Source organism: Telopea speciosissima, unplaced genomic scaffold, assembly GCF_018873765.1.
Source record: "Telopea speciosissima isolate NSW1024214 ecotype Mountain lineage unplaced genomic scaffold, Tspe_v1 Tspe_v1.0020, whole genome shotgun sequence".
Lineage (NCBI taxonomy): Eukaryota > Viridiplantae > Streptophyta > Magnoliopsida > Proteales > Proteaceae > Telopea > Telopea speciosissima.
The window spans coordinates 153,553-166,707 of NW_025317356.1; positions in this window are offsets into that span (position 1 = coordinate 153,553).

The window sequence follows — 13,155 nt, forward strand, 5'->3', positions numbered from 1 at the left end:
GGTCAATTAATTAATATATATAAGGGGCACTTTAGGTGCTAATTAATCCCTAATAAGATTTATTAACTCTTACACAAGCAGCCACAATGTGGGCGAGGTCACCAGATTACAATCATGCTCCTAAGTTGCTATCAAAATATATCAACTGGGTTTGGGCCCACTTTTTAGGGTCTTTTATTTGGATTGGTTCCATGGTTCCTTCATAGAAAATGTAGCCCCTTGAGTCTATTTTACAACGCAACTTGAATCATGTTGATATAATACGTATAGAGAAAGTTATGGCCAAAATACTAAACAATAGTCATGCTATAAACTACGGGCAGATTCACCAACGGATTCTGTTGTGTGAGTCCGCCTGTGCATCCGTTTGAACACTGAGACTCACCTAAGAGGGCGGATCCACGGGCGGATGTACAATTGTGAGTCCGTCGCTGAGCCCGTTCTCACCAGGAATGAATTTTTCAACTCCGAACTTCATCCAAATTGGTTCCTAAGGCACCCAATGGCTTCAAGGGCTTGGAGGGATGACTTCCAAGGTTCATTAGGGTCCCAAATATCCTAATGGCACAATGCATTAAGGCATCTATGGTCTATATCCAATTCCTCAACCCAAACTTGGATTTTTGGGTGAAATCCCTAGGTTTGCGAGGTTTAGTTCAATGACACTTCAAAATAGAGGTGTAAAGGTGTGCAAAGGCATCCCAAAGGGACCAAGAACAAGCCCCACACAAGGGCATTAAGTCCCAAGTGGAATCCAAGGTCATCCCCAACCCCAAAATCCAAAACCCTAAGCTAGTAAATAAAGAAATGGAGAGGGTGAGATGGAAGATTCACTCACCTCCAATGGCAAATCAAAACCTAAGGCTAGGTGAGCCCCCTTCTTTAACCTCCTTCCTTCTACTTCTCCTCTTCTTTTCTTTCCTTTTCTTCTTCTCCTTCTCCCTTCTTTTCCTTCCTTTTCTTCTTTCTTTATCTAGACAGCAAGAGGGGAGGGAGGAGATGAGGTATAGGAGGGGAGGACAGCAGCTTCCTCTCTTCTCCCTTCCCTTCTCTTCTTCTTCTTCTTCTTCTTTACCTTTTCTCCTCTCCTTTCTATGTCTTCAGCAATTGGAGAAATACGAAAAAGCTTAAGGGATTCCTCCTTTATAATTAAAATGGGCCTTAGGGTCCGTTTGCCTAAGCCCTTAAACCCCAAAATCTATTTTAACTTAAGTTTTGCCTTAGGACCAGCTTGGCTAAGGTTCTTAGGTCCAGTTAGTTAGGGTATGTTTGGTTTAATTTAAGGCCCAAAATGTGTTTTAGTCGAGGGCTTATTTGGCTAGGGTCTCTTAGTTGTAAGTTAAGGCATGTTTGTGTAGGGTAGCTTAAAAGTTCATTTAACAAGAAACACATCTAAGGCTAGTTTTAGAATAAAACATGGGCCTTAAGGTCCGTTTGGTTTCTCATTAAAATCTCAAGTGCTAAGGTCTTAAGTCCTATTTGTTTTAGGCCTTTAACACTAAAACTCATTAAAATCATTTTTGGGCCTTGTGGGCCCACATACAAGGTCCAAAATGAAAAAGAAGGTAAGGGTGGGGGTCCATTTGGTCCAAGGGTCTGATTATAGTGTCCGGGACACAGAAATGTGGGTTCCACAGAAAAAATAAACCAAAAGGGCAGGTAACAGCATGGGCGGATCCTCGAGCGGATTCAGTTCGAGTGAGTCCGTTCGTGACTTCGGTGCTGCTGTTAAGGCCCAAACTTCAAGAAAAATTACGGGGCTTTGACCCATACTTCCAGGACTTCCATAGAACACTCATAATAAAATATTAGGTTTAAGGCCATTAATGTTGACCATTGCCACCTAGGCATTACCCTTTGGTAAAGGTCTAAATTGCCCTGGGGTATTAGGGTATATTTCGGGTGCGGGTGTAACATACCTAGTCCAGATGGTTCGATCAGAAGGTCGGTATTCCAAGGGCGACTGGGAGGAAGTCGCATACCAAGGCAAAGTTGGACCTATCATGAAGAAAGTCCCTCACGTTCACGTTCGTGACCACTCACCATCACGTCAAAACTCACGGTGGGAGGGAACATCAAGAAGAGGTCAAGAGAGTGAGCGATCAACCAGGCGTGACGGACAGTCACGTGAGGAGGAGCTAGATAAAAGACTTCGAGAATTGGACGAGAAGTTAGAATGGTTGAAGAAGCAGATGAAGGGTGAAACACACTCTATACCAGGCCAACACCCATTCTCAGTAGAGATCATGGCAGCATCACTCCCCTCTCAGTTCAGACTACCCACCTTCGAACTCTACAGTGGTACCACAGACCCTAATGATCACATCAACTACTTTAATGGGATGATGACCCTATACGGGGATCGAACATGGTCTCCTACCGAGCATTCCCTGCATCCCTCAAGGATCCAGCCACTTCATGGTTTTTAAGGCTCCAACCTAGATCGATAAATTCGTTCGCAGAACTCTGCAAGCAATTTATCACCCGCTTCCAGAGCAGCATCAAGCAGAAGAAGTCCACAGTCAATTTTTTGAACGTGGTACAGAATCTTGGGGAGTCCCTCAGAGAGTACGTCACCAGGTTCACGAAGGAGTCCTTGGAGGTCTGAGACCTAGACGACCAGACCCAGCATGTAGCCTTGGCTGGGGGCATCAGGGACCTAGACTTGATCAAGGACCTGGCACGACATGTGACCAAGACAATTAAGGAGCTTTTAGAATGGTGCAACAAGTTTGCCATTATGGCCAAGGTACTGCAGGCTCGGAAGAAAGTGATTGTGGTCAAGCCTCAAGATAACAAGAGATCGACGTCGGATGATCATAAAGAAAGAAAAAGATAGAGGACCAAGCATCGACAGGAGAAAGGCGACCGCCAGTCAAAAAGGATGGATCATCGCCCAGAGAGGAATGACCAAGCAAGCAGCCCCGAATTCACTCCCTTGAATACCACCAGGTCCCAGATCCTCATGTAGATTCAAGACTGTGACCTGCTCCATTGGCCACGACCCATGCTAGCGGGACCTGAGAAGCGCAATCCCAACAAGTACTCTCTTTCATAAGGATATTGGATATGACATCGAATATTATATCCAATTGAAGAGGGAGATAGAGCAACTTGAAGGTGGGGAGCTTGAACAAGTATGTGAAGTTGGGACGAGAGGGCCATTCTGGCCAAGGAGGTAAAGGCCAGGACCATGAATGAGAAGAGCCACGGTGCAAAGAAAGAAGAATAGATCGGGATAGGGAGAGAGACCGCCTGGAGGAAAGGAAAGACAGAGCAGAACCAAGTGGCACCATAGGAGCCCCCATCCTCACCATACTGGGAGGACCTGGGCTGGAGTCTACGAGAAAGGCCAAAGCCCATGCTAGGTTTATGGGAGTAGCAGAAAAGCCAAGCAAAGTAGCCAAGATAGAGACAGTAATCTTCTTCTCGGACACAGACCTACAAAGATTAAGCTTGCCACATGAGGATGCCCTAGTGGTACAAGTAGAGATAGCCAATCAAGCCGTGCATAGGATGCTGGTAGACACTGGGGCATTCGTGGATGTACTCTCACTAGAAGCTTACAAGTAGTTTGGGTTCGGCAACGACCAGCTCAAACCGAAGCTAACCTATCTCCACAGGTTCTCAGGCACTATTGCCTCCATCAGAGGGACAATGAAACTGCCCGTCACCTTCGAAAAGTACCCTCGGTAGACCACAATCATGATGAACTCATGGTAGTAAAGTCTGTGGTATCCTTCAATGGCCTTCTAAGACGACCATCCCTAATAACACTTAAGGGAATCATATCACCCATCCACCTAAAGATGAAGTTCCCAATAGAGAATGGGGTGGGCGAGATCAGAGGAGACCAAAAGAAAGCTAGGGAGTGCTATGCGACGTTTGTCAAAAAAAATAATGGCAATACCCAAGGGATGGCACTGTGTGTAGAGAACCTCATCAGTGACCAGAGAGATGAACTGACAGAGCGAAGAGGAAAGCCGATGGAGGACCTTGTCCCATATCCCCTTAGTGAGGATGATCCCTCCAAGGTAGTACAGGTTGCGTCGCTGTTGAGCAAAGAACAGAAGGACAAGCTTGGGCGACTCCTCTAGGAGAACGTGAATGTCTTTACATGGTCGGCCTCCGACATGCGGGGCATACCCCGGCGCATAGCCAAGCATAGACTGCACGTGGATCCAACCAAGAAGCCAGTGCAACAGAAGCAGCAAAACTTCACCCTTGATCGACAGGCTGCCATCAAAGAAGAGGTTGAGAAGTTGAGCCATTCGGGGTTCATCAAAGAGGAGAAGTTCCCACCATGGCTTGCGAATGTGGTCATGGTACCAAAACCTAATGAAAAGTGGAGGATGTGCATCGACTACATCGATCTAAATAAGGCATACCCAAAGGATGAATACCCACTGCCAAGGATCGACTTGTTGATCGATGTAACCGCCGATAATGAGATGCTGAGCTTCATGGACGCCTACTCCGGATACAACCAGATCCTTATGAATGAAGAAGATGAGTCCTATACAGCATTCCGGGCAAACAAGGAGAACTACTGCTACCGCATCATGTGCCTTCGACATGACATCAGGAAAGTTCTTGGGCTTCATGGTCTCAATATGTGGAATAGAAGTCAACCCATCAAAGATCAAGACCATTCAAGAGATGTTGCTACCCCGGACGATCCGAGAGGTACAAAGACTAAATTGAAGGATCGCGGCCCTATCGAGGTTCGTGTCACGAGCTAGGGACAACTGGCTACCATTCTTCAAGACAATGAAGAACCTCTAAAATCCTAAAGACTTCACATGGATGGAGGAGTACCAGAGAGCATTCGAGGAACTGAAGAGGTACTTAGAGAGTCCACCACTGCTTCGACGGCCAGAGCCTAATGAAGAGTTGCAACTCTACTGGGCCGCCACCCAGGTTACGATAAGTGCAGTGCTACTAAAGGAAGAAGGTAAACTGCAAAGACCTATCTACTATGTCAGTCATATCTTGATGGATGCAGAGACCAAGTACATAAAGATCGAGAAGGTAGCCTATGCACTCGTGATCGTGGCAAGGAAGCTAAGGCCATACTTCCAGGCCCATATGGTCGTGGTACTCACAGACCTACCACTGAAGAAGGTGCTACACAAACCAGACGTATTAGAATGATTGATCACCTCGGCAGTAGAGTTAAGTGAGCACGACATCAAGTTCCAACCTAGGACGGTCATCAAAAGTCAGGCCCTAGCAGACTTTGTCACCCAGTGCACCCTATTAGGGGTTGAGCCAGAAGCGGAGGAACCTAAGGAGCATGATCGAGGGTCGTGGGAGATGTTCATGGATAGTTCGAGTAGTGTAGCAGAGAGTGGGGCTGGCTTTATACTCACTAGCTCCGAAGGTTTTCAAATTCAGGACGCCCTTTGATTCACCTTCCAGGCCTCCAACAATGAAGCAGAGTACGAGGCACTACTAGCTGGACTCCAGGTGGCCAAAGCCATCCAGACCAATTCCCAACTCAAGGTATATCAGGTGAATGGGGAGTATGAGGCAAAAGATGAGCGCATGGTAGCATACTTAGTGCATGCTCAGGAGTTGATCGTAGAGTTCACAAAGTTCGAGATGGTTCGAGTACCCAAGGTTGAGAACGCCGCAGTAAATGCCCTGTCTAGGTTAGCAATCGATGAGCTTTGGAAGTTGGCCAGTGTCATGTACGTCGAAATACTACATGAGGCAACCTACCAGGAGAAACAAGTCAATGAGATTGAGGAGGGACCAAGCAGGATGGATCCCATAGTCAATTACCTACAGAATGATGTACTACCAGAAGACAAGATCGATGCCAGAAAGATAAGGATGTGGGCAACAAAGTACACTATCATTGACGTGGTACTATACAAGAGAGCAGTCACTGCACCATTGCTCAGGTGCCTAGGACCCAAGGGAGCCAAGTACGCCCTGGAAGAGGTCCACGAGGGAATATGTGGAAGCCACATGGGGGGTGAGCGCAAGCCTATAAAGTCCTCCGCCAGGGGTTCTATTGGCCACGGATGCAGGTAGAGGCATAGTAAGATCGAGGCAAGGTCACATTAGCAGTGCATGAAAACCATCTTAGTTGGACATTTAAGTATTTAGGGAGGTACTTATTGGGTTCCAGATTTTCACATATATATATAAGTTCGAAATAAATCCAATAATTATACTCACATCCTTAAGAATGCACCCGCCAAACAAGGCTAATCCATGACGGAAGGAAAATCTCAAGTATGACTTATTAGGGGATTCAAACCAAGGACATTAAACATAGATGACTCGGATATAAGCACAGGTCACCACTCGGGTATGGCTCTAATAGGCTTCTTGGAAATGGAAGAACCCGAAATTTGTTCTCCATTCACGTATTCTAGGGTATTTTTCCAATCATTAAGACCTTATTAATCTTATGATCAAGGTCATTCGGAAATTCTAAATGCAATTTGGCACTCCATCTATGGATCTAATTAAGGATTCAGATGATTTAAGTTAAAAATTTCAAGTGGGACTGCCACTAACCTGGGAGATTACATGAATGGCATTCACTTGTACAAGGTCTCCTTTAGTCATTCAAACTAAGTTATTTAAATAACAAGCTTGATATTAGGTTGTTACCTCCTCACTCTGTCTGGCCAAAAAATCTTGGACTCTATACACTCATAAAGTTTCTACATTATATAGATTTGGTCCTCTTCTTTTAATAAGCTAAATGGGTTAAGTAATACTTACCTCATGCTTGGTTCCTAATCCTATGACTTGAATTCAGAATGAACAATTCCACCCCATTCTAAGTTCCTACTGAAATATTTGGTCCAAGAGTAGTGAATAGGGTGCAGACTTCTAAATTAATTTAAGTTTCTTTGATCACGAGGCTTAAGGATTTTCATCTTCAAGGTAAACCATTTTCTCGAAACCACAGCATGTACTAATGTCTGTCATCTTTTATTAGCTTGTCTAGCTGGTGTAGCCCCTAACATTTGACCTTAAGGCATAGATAATTATCAAACAGTCAACACAAATAGATCGGACAACATGGGTGTAAGTTCAAGGCATAGGCATATAATCATCACATATAGGCATGGCCACAAGGTCTAAAAAATTTGGGCTCAAATTCCCGAAAGAAAACGGACGAACTCACAGACGGAATCAATGTTATGAGTCCATTTGTGACTCCATTGTAAAATAGGTAGGACGGATTAACGGATAGATTATGTAACATGAATCCGTTCATTCGTCCGTTCTCAGAGGGCCTAATTTGGTAAAAATACCAAAACGAATGGAACTACGGATGGAATCACGATGGTGGATCTGTTCGTTGTTCCGTGCAGTTCCAGGAATGAAAAATTAAAATTTTATGCTGGACGAATTTACGGACGGAATCACGATGGTGGATTCGTTCATGCATCCATTCGCTAAATCTTATAAAAATACAGCCACGAGTTTTTCAAACTCATTTTGGATCCAAAGGGTGAGGACGGAACCATAATGCAAAGGCTCTCTGAAGGGACTTCCGTTCGTGCCTCCCTTGCCCTCTTTTGGTGATTTTGGTGAGTCAAGGCCTCAAGGTCCATCTTCATTGCCTCTAGGTAAGGGATCTTTCGCTACATCCTCTTCCTTTCCTTCCTTTTTCTCCTTTCTAGGTTTACGGTTGTGCCTCCTTTTATCTATTCTTCTTCCTCTATTCGAGGGAACAATATCATGGTGGATTGGTGTGTATATGAATGTCTTTGTTTGCTTCTCCAACCCATGTGAATACCGGAATCATGCCAAAATTTGATTGAGGCTAGGGTTTTTCGGTTGAATCAAGCCCTAATCGATCAATGCTACTACTTTGGTTAATTTTTTCGGTGTATATTGTGTTTTAATTGAGTTTAAAATTCCTTTCAAGGAACACTTGAGACTATTTGTCAAGTTTACCGTGCTTGGTTGAATTATTTCAATTGTTTCTAGGAAATGGTTGGGATAGATTCCCGAATCCACACTGTCTTGGGAAAAACACCTAAGGCATGACTAATTCAATTGTATGCCCTAAAATTTCATGAAAAATAATTCATTCGCACATCCTCAAGCATATATACTTATTTGTGTGGTTACTAGATTAGAATTTGAAGTTCATCCCCCTCCATTTTATTCTTTCACATTCAATCTTTGTCACTTGTTAGGGTTCTCATTTAATCAAATCACTTGTTTAATATTTGATTGGGGATATGGGGTAAGCAAGAGCATAGGTTATTTCTATAAGATCACATCCTTCCATGTCCATGTTCTAGGGAATGATATGTATTTTATCTCTTTCTCCAAGTTAATCATATTCCCTATTGGCTTGTCTAGTTGTTGTGTAACCTTTCTTATCCAAGTAATTTCCACATAACACATGCTTTTGCATCTATATTTGTACACACCAATCTTATCTTATTTATTTAAGTTTGGCTCAACCATGGTTGTCTTTTGGTGGTCTCTTGTGTGTAGGGATTATCCATGGCTCTAAGCAGGAGAAATGATATAGCCATCGTGCCAGCTCCTCTGCTTGCCTTCAATGTTGGGCGATTTACATCTGCAGAGAGTGAGGGAATTTACCGAGAGCATCTCCACGATAGAAAGATTTTAGTGGAGAGAGATGCTATGGTGGAGGAATTGATTGCATTCAAGGTGGGTATTAGATTCAGTAAGTTGAAGTGGAGTAGCATGTTGACCAACCCAGACTTCTACTATCCCACACTGGTTAGGGAGTTTTACTCCAACTTGGTGCAAGTCAATGAGGATGGAGAGGGCATTAGGTTGACCTCATTTGTGAAGGGGGTAACTATTGCCTTCAATGAAGTGGAATTGGGGATACTCCTGAGCATCTCTGCAGAAGGAGATAGAGTTTACTATTATCCGGGTAGCGACCCTAACAGATGCTTGTCCCCTACAAATTGCCAAAAGCTGTATCAGATACTCACCAATGATAAGATTGATGATAATGATGACCTTTCAAGGTTCGGCCCTTCTTAGAGGGTTCTTACTTTCATTGCCAAGACCAACTTGGCTCCCTCTAAAGGACACAATACCTAGCCTCCTTTGATGGCAAAAGCACTGGCGTACTCTCTCTACACAAGCCAGTAGACTTGTCTTCCCTATGTTATCATCTAGCACAGGGCTCATGCGGTGGCCAATCCTCCCTGCAAGAACACCTCACCATATGGTAGATAGCTCACCCGAATTTTCCTTCATTTTGGAGTAGACCTCGACAATGAACCCAAAGAATCAAGCTCCGAAGGGCATTTTGGGTTTAATGCATTGCAAAGGATGGGCTTATATTGTGATTGTTACAGCTCTGGGGAGCCGGTCAGATATGGGGAGGGTGGAGGGCCCCAAGAGATTGATGCTGATGATGATATAGAGTTATGGATTCCAGACCACACACCGTAGGGGCTGCTAGTGCTAGGGATGTAGGGGCAGATGTTGTTCTTCTGGCCATCAGGCGGATGAATCTAAGAAAGACGGAGGGGTTTAAAGAAATCAAGGGGCAGTTCTCTACTCATGTTCAGCGTCTCGAGAGGATAGAGAAAGAATTGAACGACATCAACACTTTTCTCTTCTATGGTAGTAGCGAAAGGACTGATGATTGTGATGGCATTGAGATCTAGCCCCGCCACTCCCTTCAGAAGTTAGAAGTTTTTTTTTTTTTTTTATTTTTAAATTTGAACTTTTCCTGACTTAATTTGGATTTGTTGGAACTCCTTTTCTTTATTTTCTTTTTCTCTCTCTTTTTTTTTTTTTTTTTTTTTTTTGATCAGTTAGTTTCAAGAGCTTGATGGTGGAAATGTATATTTTGGGTTGGAAGGGATACAATTACCTCCAAGGAAGGGATCTAAACAATTAGACAGATGGAACTAACTCTCTCTCTCTCTCTCTCTCTCTCTCTATCTCTCTCTCTCTCTCTATATATATATATATATCTCTCTCTCTCTCTCTCTCTCTCTCTATATATATATATATATATATATATATATATATATGTACTTATTTCCCTTATGTTCTGGGTTTCCTTGGATTATTATTGATTACTGTGGATTATTATTGCGATTATCCATATATCACTCCCTTAGGGGACTAACAATGCAATATAACAGTTATCACCCATACAACATGCACTTCAAGTCCTAAATTCCATAATGTGCCTATTATTTTCTAGAGTTCTTAGTTGCACCACAACCAGTCTCCTCCTATGTTTGCACACACTTATTCATGATCTTGAAACTTTTAATTTAGAGCCTAATTGTTGGGAGTAAATCAACTAGTTACGCCAGACTATGGTCAGTGTAGAGCATCACGCTCTGATACCAAGTTGTCATGCCCCTATTCCAATAAATAATAAATTATAAGAAAAGGGGTGACAGGGACGATAGGTGTCATCCAAAAACTACCAGGATCACAGATACAGCGTCTCGATCCACAGCCTACCCAATATCAAGGCATGATAATGTCAGGGTACGTAAACCAATGGGGTAAATCATTCTAAAATAAAGAGATCGAATTCAACGGAAGCGTAAATCATTATAAAATCGAATAATACAAGATGTTGGTTAACTAATGATAACATGTATTACAATTTCCATATCTTGTATCCATCTGGTAAATTTCATAAGTTTATACATGGAGTCTTTACATGACTAAGGATGAATATAAAAGTAAAAATTTAAATCACGCCACAAGGGCACCATTCTTGGGTGTAAATCGACATCCAAGTCCAAGCCATCCGCTCCACTTGATTCGCGTCCATAGGAACTTATCAAGAGATTACTTGCATATCAACTAAAAGAGATTGCCCAACGGGGTTAGCTTCAAAAGCTTGTGAGAGAGCTAAGGGGAATTCACATACACACAAACAGACAATTTAAAATCAATCCATGATGCATGCACATATTAGATTTATTTTTCACCTAGCACGCAATTCTAAGTCAAGTATATGCTACTATGATAACTCGAGAGACACTATGGGTCACTTAACTTATCGTCACTATGAAATCTTAGTTATCACAACGGAGCCTACACCTGTCGAAACCATTAGACCACCCAGTGGCAAACCCTAATAGCCATCATTACCCCTGACCTGGCCTGTCTCTCCCATAGGCAATAGGTGCTCAGACTATCCAACACATAAACCCTTGTTAGTAAGGGTCGTAGCATAAGGGAACAAAATCCTAGCCACAGATATACTACATGTAAGTCCTATCGTCTCGAGAGGTATTCTGGGTGCATCAACGTCCCATTCCATCTAGTACTTAGGTACCAGCACAACACGGCACATACAGGGTAGGATGACAGTCAACATGTTTTATAATTTTTTCTGGGGTTCCGGTACCGGTACACTCGGCACCGTGACCTGATACAATAATGAAACCATTAACACATTGCATTTATACCAGTTCACAATCAAAATAATAATGCAAATGTGCAAGATGCTTATAATTCATATAATAGCATGATACTGAGTATTTAATAGATATTCAAGCCCAAACAAATCACCCAAAAACCCACTCACCTAACTCAGGTATCACTGAGCGTGGTTAGCATGAATCTCACCGATGCACGTGCTTTCCATCGAGTTGGGTAGCCTAAGAATGCAAGAGCAAGTGTTAAAAGATGTATAGAGGGGTCCTAAGTTATGCCCCCAAGCTAAAACTGGGTTTTAAACAAGTCAGCACAGACGGACTCGCAGACGAAAGCAACAGGGTGAGTCAGTCCCTAACCCCATTCAGGCCAACAGGTCAAAATATGAGGGACCAATCCACGGACGAAACTTCTACCTGAATCCATTCCTGCATCCGTTTTTAACCCTGAGATACACCCGAGAGCAAACGGAACTACGGATGGAACCTCTCTATGAGTCCGTTCGTATATCCGGTCGGTTCCTGAGACAGTCCCGAGAGGGAATGGAACCACGGATGGAAGTAACATGGTGAATCCGTTCCTGGCTCCTCTCGAACTAGTCACCAACATATACTGGACGAACTCACGGACGAAACCATGATGGTGACTCTGTTCGTGCATCCGTCGAGGTTCTTTCCGAGATTTCTTAAGGCTTTCTCCTCCATCTTGGAACCTGGAGTTCACATGGCCCTCAGGGTTATAGAGGAGAGTCATAGGCCTTCCGAGGATCACTAGAACCTAGTCCTACCTCATGGATCCAAGATCACATAGGGATCTAACTCCCTTTTGGTCCAATATAAGGTTTGGGGTTTGAAAACCATAGAATCAGCAACAATGGCTGCAAAGAGGCTGATGGGAGTTCACATTAGAGCTCAGTCTTCAACAATAGAGCCCCAATCAAGGGCTAAGCTTCACCTTGAGTCCCAAATGGAACCCTAGGTCAGCTCTGCCTCAACAAACTTACTCAAACTCAAGAACAGATGGAGAAGAAGGAGGCACCATAAGATGGAAACATACCTTGGTGAGTGGCATACCAGGTATTTATAATAGAATTTAGGGTCATGTTTTACCCACAGTGTGGTCCAACCGCCCATTAAGGTATGGATCAAATTCCTGGTGTTCGAGCTTTCCCCCTTGACTGTTAGAGTTCAAGGTCACAGGTGTTGACCATAGGCATCGTGGCATCACCCGTCAGCAAAAGTTCAATTTGACCCGGGGTATTAGGGTGTATTTTGGGTATGGGTATAACAAGCACTGCTCAGGAACGTGGCATACTAGCAGTGAATGGTCAAGTACTATAACGCAAGCGTCAGGGAGAGGCTCTTCCACCAGGGAGATCTAGTTCTAAGGAGGGCTCGAGCATCACAGCCCAGAAAGGAAGGAAAGTTGTCTACAAACTGGGAAGGACCCTATATAATTTTCAAGCAGATACGGTCGGGGGGCAAGAACATAGATCGAGCTTGGAACTCAGAGCACCTGAAGAAGTACTACTAATAGAAATAGTAGTAGTTACGACCAAGGTTCTAAAACTCGGGTTTCGACTAGGTTTTGACCAGCCAGAAAATGAGTTCATCTCGATTTTGACCATATCTCGGTCGAAACCTGGGATTTTCTCCAGGCTAACTCAAACCTTGGTTTCGAGGCCCATAAGTTGTTTTGTTGCTCTGATTCTTGTTGTGTTGCCTTTTGTAACATTTTAAACTCAATCCATGCATTAGTTTCACA